At 32.4% G+C, this 9,906-nt stretch overlaps 1 long non-coding RNA gene across 1 annotated transcript; it reads left to right on the top strand.

Moving 5' to 3' along the window:
• Positions 1–1,409: 1,409 nt before the first annotated feature.
• Positions 1,410–9,338, top strand: LOC136025440 (uncharacterized). The gene is made up of 2 exons (XR_010617104.1): positions 1,410–1,868; positions 8,944–9,338. It is a non-coding gene; the product is annotated as an uncharacterized LOC136025440 (long non-coding RNA).
• The last annotated feature ends 568 nt before the right edge of the window (positions 9,339–9,906 follow it).

The raw sequence follows: 9,906 nt of genomic DNA, 5'->3' as shown, positions 1-9,906 counted from the left end.
TAGGTTTCATTTTGCAATTGTTGACGCCTTCGACATTTAATACAGTAAAATCATCCATTAATAAAGAATAATATCATTGATGTTGACAAAATTAATTTTTTTTTAATACTGGAGCAAATCGTGTGATCCGACAAGTCACGCAAGATAACAACATCCCCAACTCCAATAACGTAACAGACGCTTGCATGTTTTAGAAAACATTCCTCATTACGTAACATGCACCTACGTCTTAAAGAAAACATTCTTTATTACGTAACAAGCACCTGCACCTTGCCCTGAGGGAGTCGCCGTTAAACTTCTTCTTCATCTTTAATCATAAAGGAAGAAAAGAATAGCGGCTATGGGTGAGCCTAAAGGCCTTATGTCACCACTGCTCATGAACAAAGCTATGTCAAAGTTTTATAGGACAATTGTGAGGAAAAAAGAGCAGTGGGAGGTGGGCTAGCTGCACTCCAATCTTTTTGTTTTTTTTTGTAAAATGGCACAAAACTTTTGATTTCTTTTTGAACGAGCCCTTTCCTGCTATTATAGGTCTACGGGTTCAACACGATTACCCCTGAAAAAAAAACAACAACAAATAAACACGTTTCTGTGGTATTTTTTTCTGGCAAAAATACCAAATTCCACAAATTTTGACATGAGAGTTTGAAAACTCTACAAAAGGGTTGTCGGATATGGTGAATCTTGTGGTATGCTTTTAATTAAAATTCCATATCTTTTAGGGGGTGTTTCTCTATTTTTCTCGAAAATCAGGCAAATATTCTCAAGCTTGTACCTTCTGATATGTAACACTAAACTTTATGAACCATATATATTTACACTCAGCATATTAAACCAATTCTTTTCACATGTTTATTGATTTCAAAATTCTTTATTTTACTTGTGGTTGCTTTTGAGCCGCGTCGCTCCCTACTTACAATTTGCAACTAAGAACTGTTTGATGAAAGTATTTAAAAGTTGCCATATTCTCCTGTTTTCTAATTTTTTTCTAAAACTCTTTTCTTAGGCTATGATAACTAAAACTATCAAAAAGCACAATAAAAGAATTAAAAGGAGTAGAAATATAAAAATAAACACTATAGAATGTTCTTTATTCTACATTTTGCCTATATTTTGGAATCTGTGCAGAATATTCCAAAATTCCTTCTTTTGTTCATCATTTGTATTTGATATACTTTCTCTTCAGCTGCTCAAGTTTTCGTGGGGGAGAGGGAATTTTACATGAATGGAGTTTTTCATGGCAGAGAGGAGGAATTTTTTCCTCCTCAAACCTTTCCAAACTTTGCTATTTTATTATAGTCAGTAAGCCTAATTCATTATTATAGGGAAATGATATCTCTTTCATTGTACAAAATAGTTTTGAATATCAGTTTTTATACTTGGTAAAATTCCAGATTGATACTATTTACTACCAACAGTAAAATATTAGGCTACGTAACACAGTCTATTGTTCACAAAGTTTAGTAGTTAAAGACAGCCTTAACTTGTGGCTGAAAAAGTCACACCGTGATGCAAACTTAGATTCTGGCGAGGAAATTGTTCAGCCTCAAGGGTAGACATTAGAATAATAGTTCAACGACCACCAGTAAATCCTTAAGAACGCTATATACAAGTTTTGAAAACAATCTGGCAAGAATTCGGTTTTGCTATAAATGTAGACATATTATGATAGTTCGTTGACCAGAAGTAGGTACTTGGCGCATTATGCACACGTTTTGGGAAATAATTTTTAAAGAAAACAATAAGTCGTTAAAGAATTTAGTTATTAAAACTGCAAAGTTGTCCGATAAGGTTGTCAGTTACAGTTGATCGCTTGATTGTTGCGAATAAAGATTTGACGAAACCCCAAAGATATGTTGTTGTTCTTGGTATGTAGCGTTATTTGTTCACCTTCTATATCTCCAAAACAGATTACATGCCCATTAAATCCTCTTTTTTGCTGCAATATTTCATTTAGCTGAATTTATTACTTTACTTTAATTACTATTTCTTTTTTTCTTTAGATTTTCTTTTTTTAAGTTGTATGACTGAACACCATAACTACTTGCATTTTACAATTTAATAGAAGTAATATAAATTTGGAAAAAAGTTTGGAGAGGCAGCATCTAAAAATACTACTCATGTTCAAAATACTATTTTTTTTTCACCTTTTTTACAAAGTTTCCTGAATATGCAATTGTAGAAATACGTATAGGTCCTAGCCCATAGGCTAGGTATCTGTTGGCCTATACCCCTTCTTCATATCCTTAAAAAACTTAAAGATTTTCAACTAAAACCCTGATAAAAACCTGAGAAACCTTTTATTTTTGTCAGTTTCATAAACTTTTTCGTATACTTTGCTTTTTATTTGTTTTTTTCAAACTTTTGACTATCTTCATGTTTTTCTTCGCCCCATCGATACATTTTTGTATACATAGTTGCACAGAACTATTTAAAATATAAGAGTTTTCTTTTCTAGTTAGGATTTTGCATAGCAGACAAATCAGTTATCATTGATATTTTACTTTACTGTTGTTGCTCAACTATCCTAATATTAAAAGTATACTACGTTGTTGTCTTTCTATTTTTTCTGGTCTGTTATTGTTTAATTTATGTTTGAACTTGATCCTATTTTTTTAGCAATTTTTTTTTCAATCCATGTTTTTCTGAGGGAAGTAAAGAGTGATCAATATCATATATTGATAAAAGTAGTGTAAATAAACCAACTGGTAGTATATCCCTATGTTTTCATGATTATAGAAAACTAGCACTTTTTTTGAAAACACAAAACAATATAGGAATTTTGGTACAGTAAACGCAAACAGATTTAGAAATATTTTGAAAAAAAGGATTGTTATTTAATTTTTTTCATTTAATTTGTTATCACTTCTGTACAATCGGCTCAGTCCAATGATTGGATGTCGTTTTGGTTCTGAAAAGGACGTTTCAGGATTAGTTCGTAGACAAGTCTGTGAAGCCGTCTTGATAATATTAGGACCATAGACAAGCTTAGAATTTGTATCATAACTTAAAATTTTCCTTTGTACAGAGAGAAATAGCCGTGTTCTCGGAATATAGATTTTTGTTTAAATAATCTTCATTTCGAGCAATAGTAATGTGTGATTTTAAATTTTAAAATTGTATAGTACTCACTATTGGTATTATAGTTGGTGAGACAAAGATGTTACCTATTAAATTCATCTAATATTTTTGAATACTGTTCAATAGCTTTGTGGTTATTAAAATAATATTTATTTTTATGCTTAAGTTTTATGACAATTTTAATTGTACTAAAAGTTAGTGATATCACAGCTATTAAAAACAATAAAAAAATAGGTTAGTTTGTTATTATCAGCCTACTTACTCACTTTTGACTCTTAAATCAATATTCTTGTTTGTGTTTTTTCTGGCCTCTGTGTACTTTCAGTAAAACGCTAGTTTTTTATAATCATGCAAACATAGGAAAATATTACCAGTTGGTTTATTTGCGCTACTTCTAACAATACACTGCCATAATGAAACAGCACTGCCACGATCTAATTATTTTCTTGGGGACAGCTTTCAAATATGAAACAGTTTTTATCCGTTTTAATGTTGCTTCTTACTTCCATTTGATTTTTATATTCAGTTTGTGATGCTTTTTCAGCTAATGCCAGGAAATTCTTCTCCCCACCCCCAGTGTAAAACTTCCCCTGTAAAGTTCTCCAGAAACTTTCGTTTCCATGGAAAACTCTTCCCGTGGAATATCCCTCCGTGCGAAAATCCAAACCTAAGAATATGTTCGAATATTTCCCAATAAAAATAGGCTACTAGGCTATATGCGGACAATGCTTAAATTGAATAAGTTACAACCCGTGGGATGCTATAGAAACCAAAAGAAACAACGAACTGACAAATTCATATAACTTGATTTAATTTTTTTCCGAAATAGAAAGAAAAAACAATCGTCCAGAAATTATCAGAACAAATGTAAGCTCAAAATTGCTCAAATTTTCTTGGCGTAGTTGGAAAAACACCGTTGGTTAAGAATTTCAGTAGTAGGCCTTAGCAAAGACAGGTTCTACACATAATCATAGAGAAGGTACCGCTTTACCGACTGAACTGCAAACTCTATTAATCTAATTTAATCTATTGCTTATACATTGTTATACTTACTGGATCTTTCGCCAGTGCTAAAAAAAACACTATCTCAAAATTTTGATCAGACAAATTTAGAGGAAGGGGGCTTTTGAGGAGGGCGTTAAATCATGATTGAAAAACAAACACCCGATACCGATATGCCCGATATCACGTACAGCTCTTTTCCCAGGGACTAAGGAGGACTATATTATAGCAAAAACCATAGTTATTGAACCTTCGAAACCCGAATAACTAAATAGATATCTCAAAATTTTTAAAACAGTCCCAACATCCTTACCTCAGCGAAGTTCAACCAGGACTTGAACCTCGCTGAGGTAAGAATGCTGAAACTGTTCTGAAAAAAAAATTCATTTTAGTTTTATCGATTTTATCCTGTTGTAATTTTTTTCTTCTTATTAATTTATGTATTGCTGAGGACGGCCCTTGGACATAAGGCCGAAATATTCATTGTAATTTGTTTCCCACTGTCTTGAGAAATTCCCTATTGTTCTTCTTGTTATTGGTGTTTGTGAAAATGTGGTTCTATCCCGCTTTCTATGTCTATAATGTGAGAAAGGTTGAGATGGCTATAGCACGTTCTGTGGGTGAAGGATGACAGATTGCCAAAGATTATCATTTTCCCCCAACCGTCTAGGAATAAATGGAAAGCAAATTGTCCGCTTTTGGAATGAGAAGATGTCGCAAAGAAAATTTGTAAGAGAATGGGATCTCCTGGGAGGGTGTAAAGAGGAAGGCTTTGAATGGATCGGGATGGAGGAGGAAAGTATGGAGCTGTGTTGGCCCCATGCTGTTTGGTGCAGAAGTGAGCCGTTAGTAGTATTATTAGTACTTTAGCATAAAACAGTGCTCACACAAAGCTCACTTACACAGCTAAAAATGTATGTGTGAGCATGTAGCATGCATGATGGATTTTATTGTTGTATTTAGTCTATTGCAATCAAAATTTGTTTTTTTAAGGTTTCGGTTTCTACGGACAAGTGCCGCTCTTTATTCACTTTGTGCTGCTAAGAATTGTTTGACCTAGTGCTCTATTACTTGTAAAAATGGGCTGCTACTCCTTCCTTCAACCCACTATCGATACAAAAGATAAATATTTCGGCATCCATAAAACTTTGCTTAAAAATTACAACACTTTTTGAAAAAAACAAAAAGTATGAAAAGTATAAGAAAATCAAATATAAAAAATAAATGAAAAGATCATAATTTATAAAGTTTTCAAGGTTATTTCGTTGAACAATTCTTTTTTTTATAGAGATACTGCCCATGGATGTGAACAAGGTACATGCCCCCCCTCCCAGAGAAAACTAAAGGACATTAAGAAATGTAAATAAGAACGAAAATAGAATTATATTCTTATTTGAATCTTCACTAAATCAAAGCATCCGGTTTAACATTAGTAAGCCCTTCCCTTCGCCCAGGAAATATCCTCTAGATTTTCTTGATGCACCTACCCCTCCAGTGTCACGACGAGAGGCATTTAGGTACTTGTATGATATGCACCCCCACCGCTCAAGTTGTTCATGCATTGACGCACTGTAAACTGGCTACTTTCGCTAGTTTATTTTAACCTATCATGAGACACGACAAAAAAAAATCGACAGAGTAGATGGGAAATATATAATTTGGGATATATATTTGCACATTTGGGGTGGTAGTGGGGGTAAAATATTTGGAAAGTGTGAAGTAAAAAAGCAATTATCAGAGATATATATATAACCCTATAAACCTCCATGGACATGAAAGCACAGTCCCCTGAATACAATAAGATCCACTGACCCTTATTCTTAATAGCTAATGCACAATAATATACTGCTTTACATAATTTTACCCAGCAGCTAGTGAGTGAAGTTGGTAAATAAAGCTTTAGAATAAATGTCTGTATTAACTTTTTATCGTGTTTGCACTAAATACATCCAGAAGAATGAATTCGTCATTGCGCTGCATTACTGTCTATCAAAGTGAAAAGGTAAATAAATAGCTTTTCAAGCATATTAAATCAAATAATTATCTTAGAATTACATAAGTTAGATTTTTGACACCATTAGTGCCAAAATAGGTATTTTGCGCCATAAAGTGGCAGAAAATCCCACTTTATCATTGCAAAACCTATTATGTTAATTACAATGTCAGTACAAATTTTAATTTCCTTTTTATGGGGCTTTCTCCAGTTATTTTCTGACTATTAATGGATTTTTTTTTTTTAGAAAATTTAACATACATTCTTGATCACTGTGAAAAAAAATGTGTTTTTAGATTTTATTTAAAAAGGGCTTGAAGTCTTTACAATAGAACATAAAAAAAAATAAAACCTCAAGAATAGAGATCTCTGATATGCAAAATTAGAAAGGTATAATTTTACTCATATCATCCACCTTCAAGGTTGTTACCCTCGTTTCTCGAAAATAGGGCAAATATTTCAGTGTTGTAACCGGTGGTGGGTAAATTTGAACCCAGTAAGTTTTAAAATGGGAATGATATTAAAAAGCATGTTCTTTTAATGTGCATTTAATGTACTTTAATGTACATGTATCTTAATGTACGTGTAATGTGTATATACGATTTTAATTACTAATAGCAAGAGTCGCTCTTTGCCTTCAGTTCATATATATATATATATATATATATATATATATATATATATATATATATATATATATATATATATATATATATATATATATATATATATAACCATAAAATCAAATTTTTCTAAAGGTCGAAAGTTCCTGGTAATACTTACCTTCTCCCATTAAGAAAACTCCCCCGTGACACTCATGCTTCCCTCGCTCTAAAATAAGAGAGAAGCTATCGCCCCACAGCACCAATAACATGGAATAGTCTATTCAGGAATAGTCTATACCATTTTCTATAATTATTTGTTTGTTCCCGGAGATTTGGAAATTTTTGGCTTAAGAATATGTATTAAGGGTATCAGGCACCCCTCCTCCAAACATTGTCATATTTACCCATCACTTATACTCCATAGAAGTTAATGAACTACTCATTATCACGCAGCATAATTTGGGAATAATGATCTTTGGAGAAATATCATTTGGCTTGAGCGTCTCAGCTACAAGCCTGAGAAGCAAAAAGGGAACAATGCGATTCAGCGAAGCTTTAAATAAATTTGTTTATTAATTTTTTTCCATCATCCGGCATTGCCGAGTTTTAAGCTGGGAAACTCAAAATGTTGTTTCTTGATAATTTCAAATTGATTGATTGTCTCAGAGTTATCAAATCAATAGCAGCTTAACCCTCTAGGGCTCCGATTTTTAGTTTTGTGCAACGAATGGACATAAAGTAACAGTTTTATATGGCTCAATCTCTTTTTTTCCTGTTAGAAAAAAAAAACTACAAAAAAACTTCACATATGATATAAGCCTTCTCTGAATTCTATAGGACTACTGATTTGGTACGCTTAATGCCAAAAAAAAAAAAAAAAAAAAAAAAAAAAAAAAAAAAAAAAAAAAAAAAAAAAAAACAACAACATATTCGTTCATGGAAAAAGCAGAATTCTGTATTTTTGTAGATAATCTCTTGAAGTCTCTAGAATAGGGTCCTATGATATATTGAACACGAAAGTGTAATTTTCAGATAGGTCACTTGCCATTTTAATTGTCTTCCTCCCTTTTTCAAAAATCTGGTAAATTATCTTGGAACCATCGCTTTTGATGGCTAACTTTGTGAATTTTATTTATATGAAATCACCATACAACCTTAGAACTACTTACGGCAAAGATATAATTTTTGTCCTAATTCCTTTGCCGTGACTGCTTTAATACCAGGGTAATTGAATAGAAATAAGAAGTATTTGCAAAGCACTATAAAACTTTAGCATAAAGAACTAAAGGATGATTGAGGAGAGGGTAGCCCCCTAAAACACACAATGATTTCTGATTGTTTTAAGATTTAAAATCTTTTCCTACTTTCATTTGTGAAAACTTTTTTGTTTGTACTTTCAATTAAATTTTAATGTTTTTCATTAAAATTTCAGGTTAATTGTGATTCAGAACAACTTTTAACGTTAGGACAGCTTCTTTGCTAAAATGTGGATATTAGAAAACCAATTTAGCTACAGGGTGTAAAACTGTTACAGTTTGACACCCTGTGGCAATGTGGCGGGCTACATGAGAATGCAAGCTGACTGCAGTTAAGTTTTTCATTTTTTTTTATGTTAATTTCTTCTCCAATATTTGGCAAGCAACAATGAATATCATCGGACAAAAACGAAACACTTAAAGGAAAGTTCTGAAGAATTATTTGACTGATGAGTATGTGAATTTCAAAATCTTGCTTTACTTAGCTTATGGGAAGCATTAGTTTCGTGGGCATCTGAGTATTTATATGTCTCTATGGATTTATTGTTCGTTCCTTTCAAACAACCCCATGGATATGGGCCCTTTAAGTGTCAAATAATTCAAAGATTGCTCGATACTCTCATTTAGACCAGATTTTCTAGTGATGTAACGGTTAAATATTTGATAACCAATTTCATTTCCCGCGCAATATCAATCACTTCAAAACTTGATATTCAAATTTGAATGATTTTTGTCTGAAATACAGTCATGTCGTCAAGGTGTAACTAAAATTTAAGATGGTTGCTGCAAATACTACGCCAAGGGTAAGGATACACTGAAATAGCATATATACTACAATTAAGTTACAACTTCTCTAGTTCCATATTATCCACCACATCTTAATCAGTACATACGATGAACATGAGAGATAGTTTCTTATAGCCCAAAGTTGCGATTGAAAATAATTGTAGAGCCTCTGAAAACTTTTTAAAGCGTTATTTTTGTTTTTAAGATTTTTTTTTTACAGTTTAGTTTGATTGTCACAATTTTTGGGCTATTCATACCAGCTGGAAGTAGTAATACTTACGTCAAAGGAGATGATAATGTTTCCAAAGAAATTCTGGCTGACAACTTATTATCAATATATAACCAAAGAAACGTTGGTGTCAAAGGTGACAGTGCGGTTTTTGAAGATGCCGATGGGAAATTCGCCAATGGGGAAAATATTCAATCTAGAAGGATTCGCAGAGGACTGAAGAAGCTGAAAAATTCCATCAAGAAGCGTTCAAAAAAGGCAGAAAGTTCAATTAAGAAGCGGTTAAAAAAGGCGGAAAATTCAATTAAGAAAAGATGTGAGATTGGCACTTTGAAAGGCATTAATTGTAAAGGTTAATATTTTAATTAATAAATGTTTATTTACAATTTTGTTTAAAAGGGCTAAAAAATTTTTGTCGAAGTTAAAGTATAGGTTATTGTCGCTTTAGGATTTAGGATATACGTTATAAGTTATAGGACGTTTTCACAGGCTTCTCAGCATCCAAGCTAGTTGAAAAAAACACATAATTCTTCGCAAAATATGAAAAAGCAAAGTTAATAAAATTTATGACTATGGTTCCTTTCTGTTTAAAAAACAAATAATAAGAGGTAAAACGGATAAAACTGATAAGAATACTTCTTTAATGTTTATGCTAAAGGCTCCACTTTAGCAGGTAAGGAATTTAAGGCGTCAAAACCCAAATAGGAAAGTGTGTATTTCTCAGAGGAGCCCTTTTGGGAGGGGCCACTTGTTAATAGCTCACTAGATTTGAGATGTTTTGCTTGTAATTTTACGATGGCTTACATTTATTAATGACGATTTTATAAGGACATGGACACTTCTGTCTTCTTGAATGTTGGGTTATACTGTTTTATCCTCTGTGATTGGATAGGCGAATCAAGTCAAGGCCTTGTTCAAGGGCTTATTTTTCTCAATAGCTAAGGTAGGAATTTC

The sequence above is a fragment of the Artemia franciscana genome, chromosome 3, assembly GCF_032884065.1.
Source record: "Artemia franciscana chromosome 3, ASM3288406v1, whole genome shotgun sequence".
Classification (NCBI taxonomy): domain Eukaryota; kingdom Metazoa; phylum Arthropoda; class Branchiopoda; order Anostraca; family Artemiidae; genus Artemia; species Artemia franciscana.
The sequence above is the reverse complement of the archived record's forward strand: the minus strand, read 5'-3'. Positions and strand labels throughout refer to the sequence as shown.